The following is a 10,016-nucleotide window of genomic DNA, read 5'->3' as shown; positions in this document are numbered from 1 at the left end:
ATTTGTGAGTGCAAGGGAAAAAGATAGATCTCGTGATCTAGCGTGTGGCGGTGACCTGTACAGTCATGTATGTGGCGAAAGGGTAGCTACAGGCTTCATGAAATATTTCAGTACAATTCTGACGCTGACACTGACCTTGACTGCAAAAACGCTTGCACTGAATCACACGAACTAGGGTCTGTCTTGTTGGTTGGGAACGTGCCAAGTCTGCCAAACAGCCCCACCTTGATGGCTATCAGTTCGCCCGTCGATTGCTACAACACGGAAGCATGTGTGACTTGACACCGTAGCACCAGCCAACTTCGGAAGATTCAGCCGAACTATGTGTATAAACAATCCTCAGTCTGTGGAAGAGAATTCGGGCTAAATAAAACAACCGATTTACGAAACGGATGCACGCATAGTTGACTGAAAATAAACAATCTGGCCTGTAGCCCTTGAGGATGAGGATGGATCGCACATAAACTGACATGATGTTCATGCAACTGAACTCACTCCGTTCGAAACAACAGGTATTTTTTCCATAAAGGAAACTACTCACAAGGTTACTGAAAACTCTTCGACAGCCCATGACCGGTTTCGCCCTTCTTGAGGCTCATCAGATAGGCGCAGTTCCGTCAACCTTATGTTCTACTTGAACCCAAATTGGATTGTTTTCGAGAAATACACTCATTTGCAAATCAATTTGGTTTTCACGAGAGACTCAACTGAATCTCTCGTTTATGATATTCTCTAACTGAATATGCTCTACACAGGCCACCTCATGTTTTAGTTGGCTAACCCGGCGACGTGTGGTCTACTTGAAATTCGCTTCGCCCCAGCTGCTACGAGTCAGGCGATTCGAAAAGAAGTATACAGATCAGTCCAAAGAAAATTCTGGTCGATGAACCGGCTTGATCACCACTCCTAGATCCAAGCGCTTCTCAGGAGTTCCGAGGGGCATTATGGTCTCTCATCCTTTGGAAGTATTGAACCTCCACAGCACCGACCCACAATGACAGTATGATAATTAATGGGAACAGTAACAATATCTAATAATAATTAGTAGAAAAAAATAATAAATACAATAAAATTTCACCATAGTCGAGGATTAGTTCACGACTATTTTCGACTTGCACGGTTGATATCTGTACTCTAAGCGGTTAATAAGGTTGCATAGAATAACAAGATCACTCCCGTCATTGAACGCTCCGAGAGGGGTGTAATGCTTGCCACACTATGAACAACAAGGAGGAAAGACCGGTCACTCGATGACAATGCTTTACGGGAAAGAACCCGGCGACGTGTGGTCTACTTGAAATTGGCTCGATGACAATGCTTTACGGGAAACCAGCTTGACAAGAGGTCGCACAAGTGATCAACAACTAAGCTGTCGAGTTCGAACAAATGCATTCATATTAACACGGTTGGACTAGAACGGGACTCAAATAAAAAAGTATCAGCTATGTTCGTAGCTTTCTGTCCCCCTCTGTCGTTATCAGAAAGCACAGTTAATCTCCGAAACGGTAAGCGTAAAATTAGTGTAGGGATCAAGAGGACCGAAACGGTAAAATTAATGGCGAATGTGCTCACCAAGTAGCAAGCAATGTGTAACGTAAAGCTCGACAACGGATGCGCATGTAAGGTCACCTGTTAAAAACGAATACACTGAAAATGTTGATTTGAGCACGAAGCACATGAACCGACTAACGTTCCATTGCATGCCTAACTACGAATAGTGAGTAGACTTTATGCCTTTATCTGTGAGGTTCATTTCATATTTCGCCGGTAGGAAAGCCACAGTCTTTCAGTTCCACACCATTTCGGTTCGAACAGTGTTCTTTTCTCTTCTCGTCTTGGTAAAACTGTTCTGGCCAAATGTTGAGTTATAATAGGCGCCAACACCTGAAACAAAAAAGTGTGCAGCAGGTTTCAAGAGTCTGTGGCGCTATCTGACTGGGAAGTCCTGACTGGCGGGCCAAACGGTCGACACAACCAAGGTATGTTACTGGGTCTGCGGGCTCAACTAAGAGCGGAAATCGAGTCTAGTGCTTCCCACCCCCTTTGGACTCACCAGGACGAGTGCGTGAGGATTGGAGAATGTTTTTTTCGAACGAGAGTCATGTGAATATGTATTCTACAAAATCCCACAATCACCAACACCTGAAAAGGTGTTTTGCAGAAACGAATTCCTCCGGAGGAACAACGAAACAAGTATGTCATTACTGTGCAATACACCAACAGCGAATCGGTCACATGCGTGCATATGACTGTCTGTGTTGACGTTTCATTGGCACTGCGTGTATGCGTGTCTGCGAACGTCAGTTACTGTCCGTAAGAATCATAATTCCTAAAATTGGTTTTCTGAAGAGAAAAACTAAGATGCCGTTAAACGACTTGGTTTTACAACCGAATGAAGTGCGGTATGTGTAACCATCCAATTTAAAAGACTCGGGCTTAACCGGTAAAGGTGTTATTCCTGAATCTGATAGAGTGAAGTTGATCACAATCCTTAGTGTTGACTGGCTGTCAGCAATCCTGCGGTCCAGAATTCAAATGAGGTGAAATTCTTATAAAGGAAACTGCCCACACAGCTGCTGAGATCTCTTCGACAGCAGCCTTCTGAGTAGTTTCCTTTAGGAAAATAGACTGCGATGTCTCGAACATCGTAGCAACTGAAACATGAGGCGGTCTGTATGCAGCACATTCAATTGTAGAATATCATAAACGAGAGATTCAGTTGAGTCTCTGGTGAAAACCAAATTGATTTGCAAATGAGTGTATTTCTCGATGTNGGCAGCCTGTGTGCAGCACATTCAGTTGGAGGATATCATAAAAGAGAGATTCAGTGTAGTCTCCCGTGAAAACCAGACTGATATGCAAAGGAGTGTATTTGTCGAGATGAAGTTCTCTCTGCGGCTCGCAAATACTTGCGCACCGCTTGAACAGCACAACCGCTTCCAAACAGATTGTGTTTTTAAATTATACAAGGTTTTACAGAGAAATATCTTATGCATGAATGTCGACCTGTAATTCATAGAAGTCTTGAGTTGCTTCATATACCACTTTCATCCATGAATACTAATAGCAGAGTTTGTATGCATGAAAACCCGCCTTTGGCAGTATCACCGACGGTAATGATTGAACCCTTCTACAGAATCCGAGAATGTAAATCTTAGACGAGAGTGTTTGACTCTTTCATTATTCACTTCCGTCCGCGAAATCCCCTATTTGACTGTGACCAAAGATTTCAGCGGACATTATGGGACATTCTGCACGAGTTTCGGGCCTATACTACTTGCCACTTCCTTCATTTGTCAAAGTAGTCCTTAACATCGTAGTATGATTGAATAGTTTTGCGACGTCTCATTATTTTTTACTACCGGAAGAACTAGCATCCGGAATCGATCCACGATTTGGAGTCAAGGATTGGTTGGTAGTATGAGATTTGGGAATTTTCATTCCACACTTTTTCTTGAAGTCAATCTACTTGATATGCGTTCCGTGATTGAAATCTATGCAGCGCCGTATCAAGTCTGATTGCGATTTGATCACATCGTTCGTCAGCCATCCGAGAGCAAAAGGTTACTTGTTAAGACTACTAGTCGGGAGGTCGCTGGTTCGAGTCACCCTCGAGATTCGTCACAAACATGCTGCTGCTGATTGAAAACGAGGGGTGAACTGGTAGGTGTTTCTTCTCGGCTTTTCTACGCACAATAATTTCACCTGCAGGAAGAAACCACCATTGAAATGTCTAACTAAGATGCTAAATAGCGGTTCTGTCAACCAAGTCAAACCCGTCCGCTTATGGACAAGGCACTGAAGCGACTTTCATTCAGGGAGAAACTTGAGTTGATCCCGTAACTGCCACACTGGCAAACTACAGAACAACACCTCATTCTGCTACTGAGAAAAAAACGCCGGCCATATCCATATCTGGATGATCATTTAGGACACAGCTCAGTGCGCCTTAGTTTCCAAGTTCCACCGAGCCAACGAAGGAGCTCAGGAAGAGAGATGTAAATTAGCAAAAACAAATCTGGTGAAAAAAACTTTAAGACATGTGGGCATGTACTGTCACTGTCCCAAAGGGTTCAAATACCTCAACAACTCCAAACGAAGTTTTCAGCACTGTCTCCGAGTGCCTTCCCCCTTGAGGTTGGGTGCCGAATGGATGCAACATAGCTGTATGCATGCCTTATGATGAGTAGGCACCTATTTTACAGCACTGCCAAGTTCAACGCTGTGTTCGCGTTTCTTTGCTACTGTGCGGCTCAGAATTCTGTAGAATTAATCCACGCCATGATTCATGGCGGTTGAGATCGACTTATTGAAGCTATATCATACTGCTCCAAAATTATGATGAGCGGGAGACGATAAAGACATGGCAGAAATAGAAGACTAAACCATCTCTCGACCAGATCCTGAGAGAGGCTTCAAAGCATCTGCCATCCTTTGCAACCGGACATTCCCGGACGTCCCGGTATTGGAACTCCAAGCGAAAATGGTGACTGAATTCCCAGCTTATGTCCTGTCCGCTCGCTTGCCATCCCCAACGTCAGGTCTTGCCTCAAAGAGCAAGGATGCAACCACGCAGCGGCTACTCTGCCGCGTTATTAGATGTCAGTCAGGTCTTCCAGAGCGGTGCATCAGACGAGCGAAGGTGGAACGGACCGCCAGCATCTCCGAATGCAGCACAGGATCCAACTTCGCACACACCTCGCCGACTCCATCAACGGAAGCACGATATCTTACCTAAAAGATCTGAAAGATCAGAAATCCAGAGTGATGTATTGGTATCATTTGGCTTCTCCACAGACAGACTCAAATCCAGTCAGCTAAACCAAACAACATATTTGCATCCGTACAATTCGATTGAATAGTTGATCTTAATCAGTTTATTGGAACGTTTATGTAGAATTATTTGCAGACAAACAACGCTGTCATAGAGTTTGAGGAAAACTGTAGACCAAACGAATATGAAAGTGCTGCTCCTCGTCAGTCGTTTGCACAAATTTCTTGGAAAAATCCAGAGTGACGCAACGGTCGGTACGGACACGAGCAGTTATCGTACTTCGTCTAACACTGCAGTTGTTCGCCGAGAACATGATAGAGGAAATACAACACGGCTCACACACAAGGAATCCAAAACTTCAACTGGCCTTCGGAATCTGTAAAGCATGGATCAGCTGCTAACTCCGAACCCTGAGGGAGCGATATTCATCCAACCAATGGATGTGGAGAAGTCACTTACTTAACGTCCTATTGCACTGACCTTATCGAAACTAGACTCAAACGTAACAGTGAATTGGACTGGTTCTAAGGTCTCTAAGCCCAGGATGGAAAGCTCTTTAGGAATAACGAGAATCTTACAATCAACTAGCTACTCGACACTGGAAGCACATAAACCCAACGCTTCGAGTAAACACCGACTTATATCTTCAATCATAAGGGGATCTGGTTAGATTTTGGCAGTGAAGAATAACTTTAAAGGGCATCATCAGGAAATCAAAGACTCGATGCTAACAGAATCAACGCTAAAAGCATGTGACTTGCTATTCTGTGTCAATGACCAAACGTATCGACACATTCCCCCTCCCCCGGCACGTTTCCATAGCATACATAAGACTCTACGCTTCGGAAACCCGACAAATACCCCGGATTCACCTGACTAGATCACACTGAAAACGTTGAATTCCGATTGGGACTTGGATACAATACGCCACGACACCTGTTGAAAGCCCACTTCTAAACAGTACAATGTTTTGTAACATTCTAAAAAGGTGTTAATTCACCGCTAACGTGGTTGATTAAATGATACATTGTTCCCAATTCATCTAAACTTTTTGCCTGATAACGAATTTGAAATGACGCATACATCTGAACATGGCTCTCAAGGTCTTTTACCATTACTTTTGGTGGGATGGAAAACCGATACCTGCTGGTGTCATAAATCGATTATCGTGACTTCGAAGATAAGTTGGTCACGAAGATTTTTCTTCGATTTATCTCCAAAGGAACGTCTAAATACCTGGATTCGGAGTTGAAGCGTGAAGTGGCGAACAGATGCTTTTGGTCGACCTCGAATGACATTGAACTTGGCCGCTTCAGGCATTTTGAGGTAGTTCGGTATGATATGAATTCTCTTTAACACGTCGTATGTTTGTCCGGCTCGTGCATTGGGATACGACGAACTTTTCATGACAGCAATCGCGTCTCTCTTATGCCGTGTGAAAGTGTTCGGTTGTGACCTGATTGGTTAGTGAACCTAGTTAAAACTTTCAGAACACTTCTTACTTTATCTAGGGTAGAAATTCGAATTCAGGAAATCGATGTTAGACGCACCAATCATGATTTGAATGCCCGCGACGCCGCTGTCAGAGAGATTCTGTTGGGTTCCAGGTGAGTCTACCGTCAAAACCAAACTAATATGCAAATGTCCTAATCTCCCAATTTGAGTACAAGTAGAACATAAAGTGGACGAAAACTCGAGAACTGTGTTTACCTGATGAGCCCGAAGAAACCGGTCATGGGCCGTTTGAGAGTTTTCAGCAACCTTATAAGTGCTTGTGGCAAACCCAGCAGTTACCCACACTCATTGTGGTATATAGGTAGTGGATGAAGATGGAACGGTTCGTGGAGAATGTAGTTCTAACCCCTTGCTCTCCCGAGTAGGACTTCAAAGACAGCATGCTTCCAGGAATGTAGGGAAGTGGCCCGGCCCCGAATTTATGTGCATTAGCAGATACAGGAGAGTTACTTTCAAGAATAACTCAACATTTTCCTCCATGTTGAAAATTGCCTTATGTGTGAATGTCTGCCCATACTCAGGACTGTCAGTACCGCCGCTCAGTCAGGATGATACTGATAATCGGTGTCCATTTAAAACTCGTCAAGTTAATGTTGAGACCATTGACGGATGTCATTTGATTTGATGCAAGGGTGCCCTTCAAGGTAAGGCTGCTATGGCAGGAATAATCGGATTCGAAGAACTGTTATTACAGGACATTCATACACACAAGGTCACTTGGGCTGAAAATACGCCACATTTCACGTGCATACAAAAAGCCTATACTGCGCCATCATAGAAGCATCTTTCTCAAGATACCAGCCCACTCAGTAATACGCGTGCTTGAAAGGTGATTTTCTTCGGGGTTAAAACAATCCTACCGTAAGAAGATATCAACGCGATGCTTAATATAAGCAACATCCGATTACAGACAAGGTGACCCTATGACAAGCCCATTTGTCCAACGGGGGGAGACAACCAGAACGTAGGCCAACGAAGGACTGGATCCCTCAGGAGAAGGCGAGGGTCAAGAGACGCCTAAAGCACAACCAATCGACCAAAAAACATACAGTTAAAGCGTCCTGATCATTGATTATGTCAACTTGTTTGACTGCAGAATCATGAATTAACTCAGCAAGCTATTCAATAACAAAGGTTCTATCTTCGGCAAATACACTCGTTCGCATATCACGGGAGACTCAACTGCATTTCTAGTTTTTGGTATTCTTGAAGTAAATGCGCAGCACACAGACCGCCTCATGTTTCAGTTGGTACGACATTCGAGATATCGCAGTATATTTTCATAAAGGTAACTAGTCACAAGTTCATTGCGCATTGATGAATTGGATGCCCGCCGAAATGGAAGACGATTCGCGGGCGACTACTTTCACGACTTCATTGGCTCACAAGTGAAGTGTCCTGCTAAACTGTCTCCACATTCCATCCTGACTGTTTGGATAATACAGGAGACAAACGGGTGTTGCTAGACTTCTGAAAAAAATTGCAGATCAGTATAACTTGTAGACCTTCAAGAGCAAAAGAGGCTCAAACATTGGATTATAGGTTAGCTGTTTTATCACTCAAGTTGGCGTGAAAAAAGTGGCTGTTTGGTGTGATCCGTGGATGGCCCGTCCAGCTATCACTTATTTTGGACGTCACAGCACAGAAAACATCCTAGAGTTCTCGCTTTTGGAAGAATAGACGAATTTAGTCCGGTAGAAGGATATGACTTGATCTCTGGGGTTAAACGTAGCTTTTTGTCTGACAGCCCAAACATGGACTTCCTACACAGTCCTATCATCGACGATTTGCCGTGAACTTCCCCTCCCGGACAATTTTGTTTGGGTTCATCATTTTGCTAATTTTGTGAAATCTGGTTTCAAGTATAACATAAAGTTGACGGAAACTCGGGGACTGCGTCTACCTGATGAGCCCTAAGAAAGGTGAAACCGGTCGTGGGATGTCAAAGATTTTTCAGCAATTTTGTGAGTAGTGTATACGTCCATAGATGTGTCACAATATCTCAAATGTCTTAGCAACTGAAACGTGAGGCGGCCTGGTGCAGCACATTCAGTGGCTTGGAAACATCCCAAGCGTGGGATTTAGCTGGGTTTCAAGTGCATCTCTCGCTAACTACGAGTGTATTTCCACAACTCCAGCATTTCCTGTTTAGTCTTTGTTCGGATTTGCACAAGTACATATGAGTTGTACACATCACGAGTTGATAGTTTGTTATTCCAACCGCCTCTCCGTGGGTAAGAGAAGAGGGTCTCTCAGCTGTCCATATGAGTCAAGAACCAGAGTTGGCGCAACAAGAACTCGCGGGCTGCACAGTTGACATGCCAGTCGTATATTCTTCAGTGGGAGTCATAACGCTTCAGTTCGCCCTTTGCCTCACGAAACAGTGATATTATGTAATTCGTCGACGGTAAAATGAGACTGAGTCTTTCTCAGTGGCGGTCAAACATGAACCCAGATATCACTCTGTAGAGCACAAACAATCGTGTACGAGCGAAACAAACGTATGGGAGAGAAAACGTAATCTAAGGTAACTAGATCAGGTTTATCCATCTTGGATTAAACTAGCCAAAACTACCATGAAAGTTCTTATCTTTAGTGGAGACAGCTATGATCACCTAAAATGCTCGGTTTAGGTCTCGTAAATTCTTTCACCAATCTTCTAGTTTGTTAGAAAGTTTCATGCAAGCCAAAGAATGTTAGACCATCTTTCAGGCGCGTCGAAGTCTAAAAGGGGGTCAAACTGGCCGGAACATCGAAGCGTTGATAAGTAATCGTACAGCTTCACGAAGGAAGGGGAATCACGATCCGAAGCCTGTGTAGTCAGCAGTTTTTGTTTTGTCCACAAATACCTGAATGAGGGGCAGCTACTCTTCACCATTTCTGACGAGCTGTTTTTATAACTTCAAACTACATAAGTGTTTCTTGTTCAGTTATTACTCCCAAGGCATATTCCAACTGTAAAAACGTCTAAGCACCGGAAGTGCTTCTTCCTTACGAACATTATTCGCTCGGTAGCCTTTTCAAAGCTAAGGCAGATTATTAGAGCACCCCTACTGTACGATTTCCAGTCGGTCGTTGATGGGTTTCACCAGGTAGTTTACAGGAACTGAAGTGAAAACAGCGAAAACAGGGGAGTGACCTTGACGAAATCAAAGACACTGCGATGATATTCTGTCATCAGAATTCGCTTTGATTCGAATAGTTTTATTTTTTCCACCACGCACTGTCTTCGAGTTATTCCGTCACACCGAACTACGTCGATGTGTTCCCGTATAGAAGAGCTAATGCTATCGACTCTTTGCACAAATCGATGTGCGGATCCACCTAAACGTCGTTTATCGGCGATGAACTCGAATGATTGAGACCAAAAGTTGATAGCAACTGGTAGCTCTAACGGGGATAGCAAAATGGCTGAAATTCAGAATATTTTTGGAAGATGGCTCGGAGGCTCGCACCTGAATATGACATGCCTAGAATAGACCTAGAGCCAGTCATTTAGTGGTGGTCAATAGTCAATGATGCCCACAAAAAATTACTTCTAACACCCTTCTAGGCCATACACTCTGAAATGTAGTAATACGAATCAAGCGCACACTCGATTGCGGGACACACAACGGCCAAACCCATAGGTGTCAGCTTCCGGTATCTTAGTGATGAGCGTCATCCCGATCTTACATGCAGGTGTTGCGTAACTGGTCGTGGAATGATTTGCGATTGTGGTAATGGT

Source organism: Opisthorchis viverrini (assembly GCF_000715545.1).
Source record: "Opisthorchis viverrini unplaced genomic scaffold opera_v5_259, whole genome shotgun sequence".
Taxonomy (NCBI): Eukaryota; Metazoa; Platyhelminthes; class Trematoda; order Opisthorchiida; family Opisthorchiidae; genus Opisthorchis; species Opisthorchis viverrini.
The sequence above is the reverse complement of the archived record's forward strand: the minus strand, read 5'-3'. Positions refer to the sequence as shown.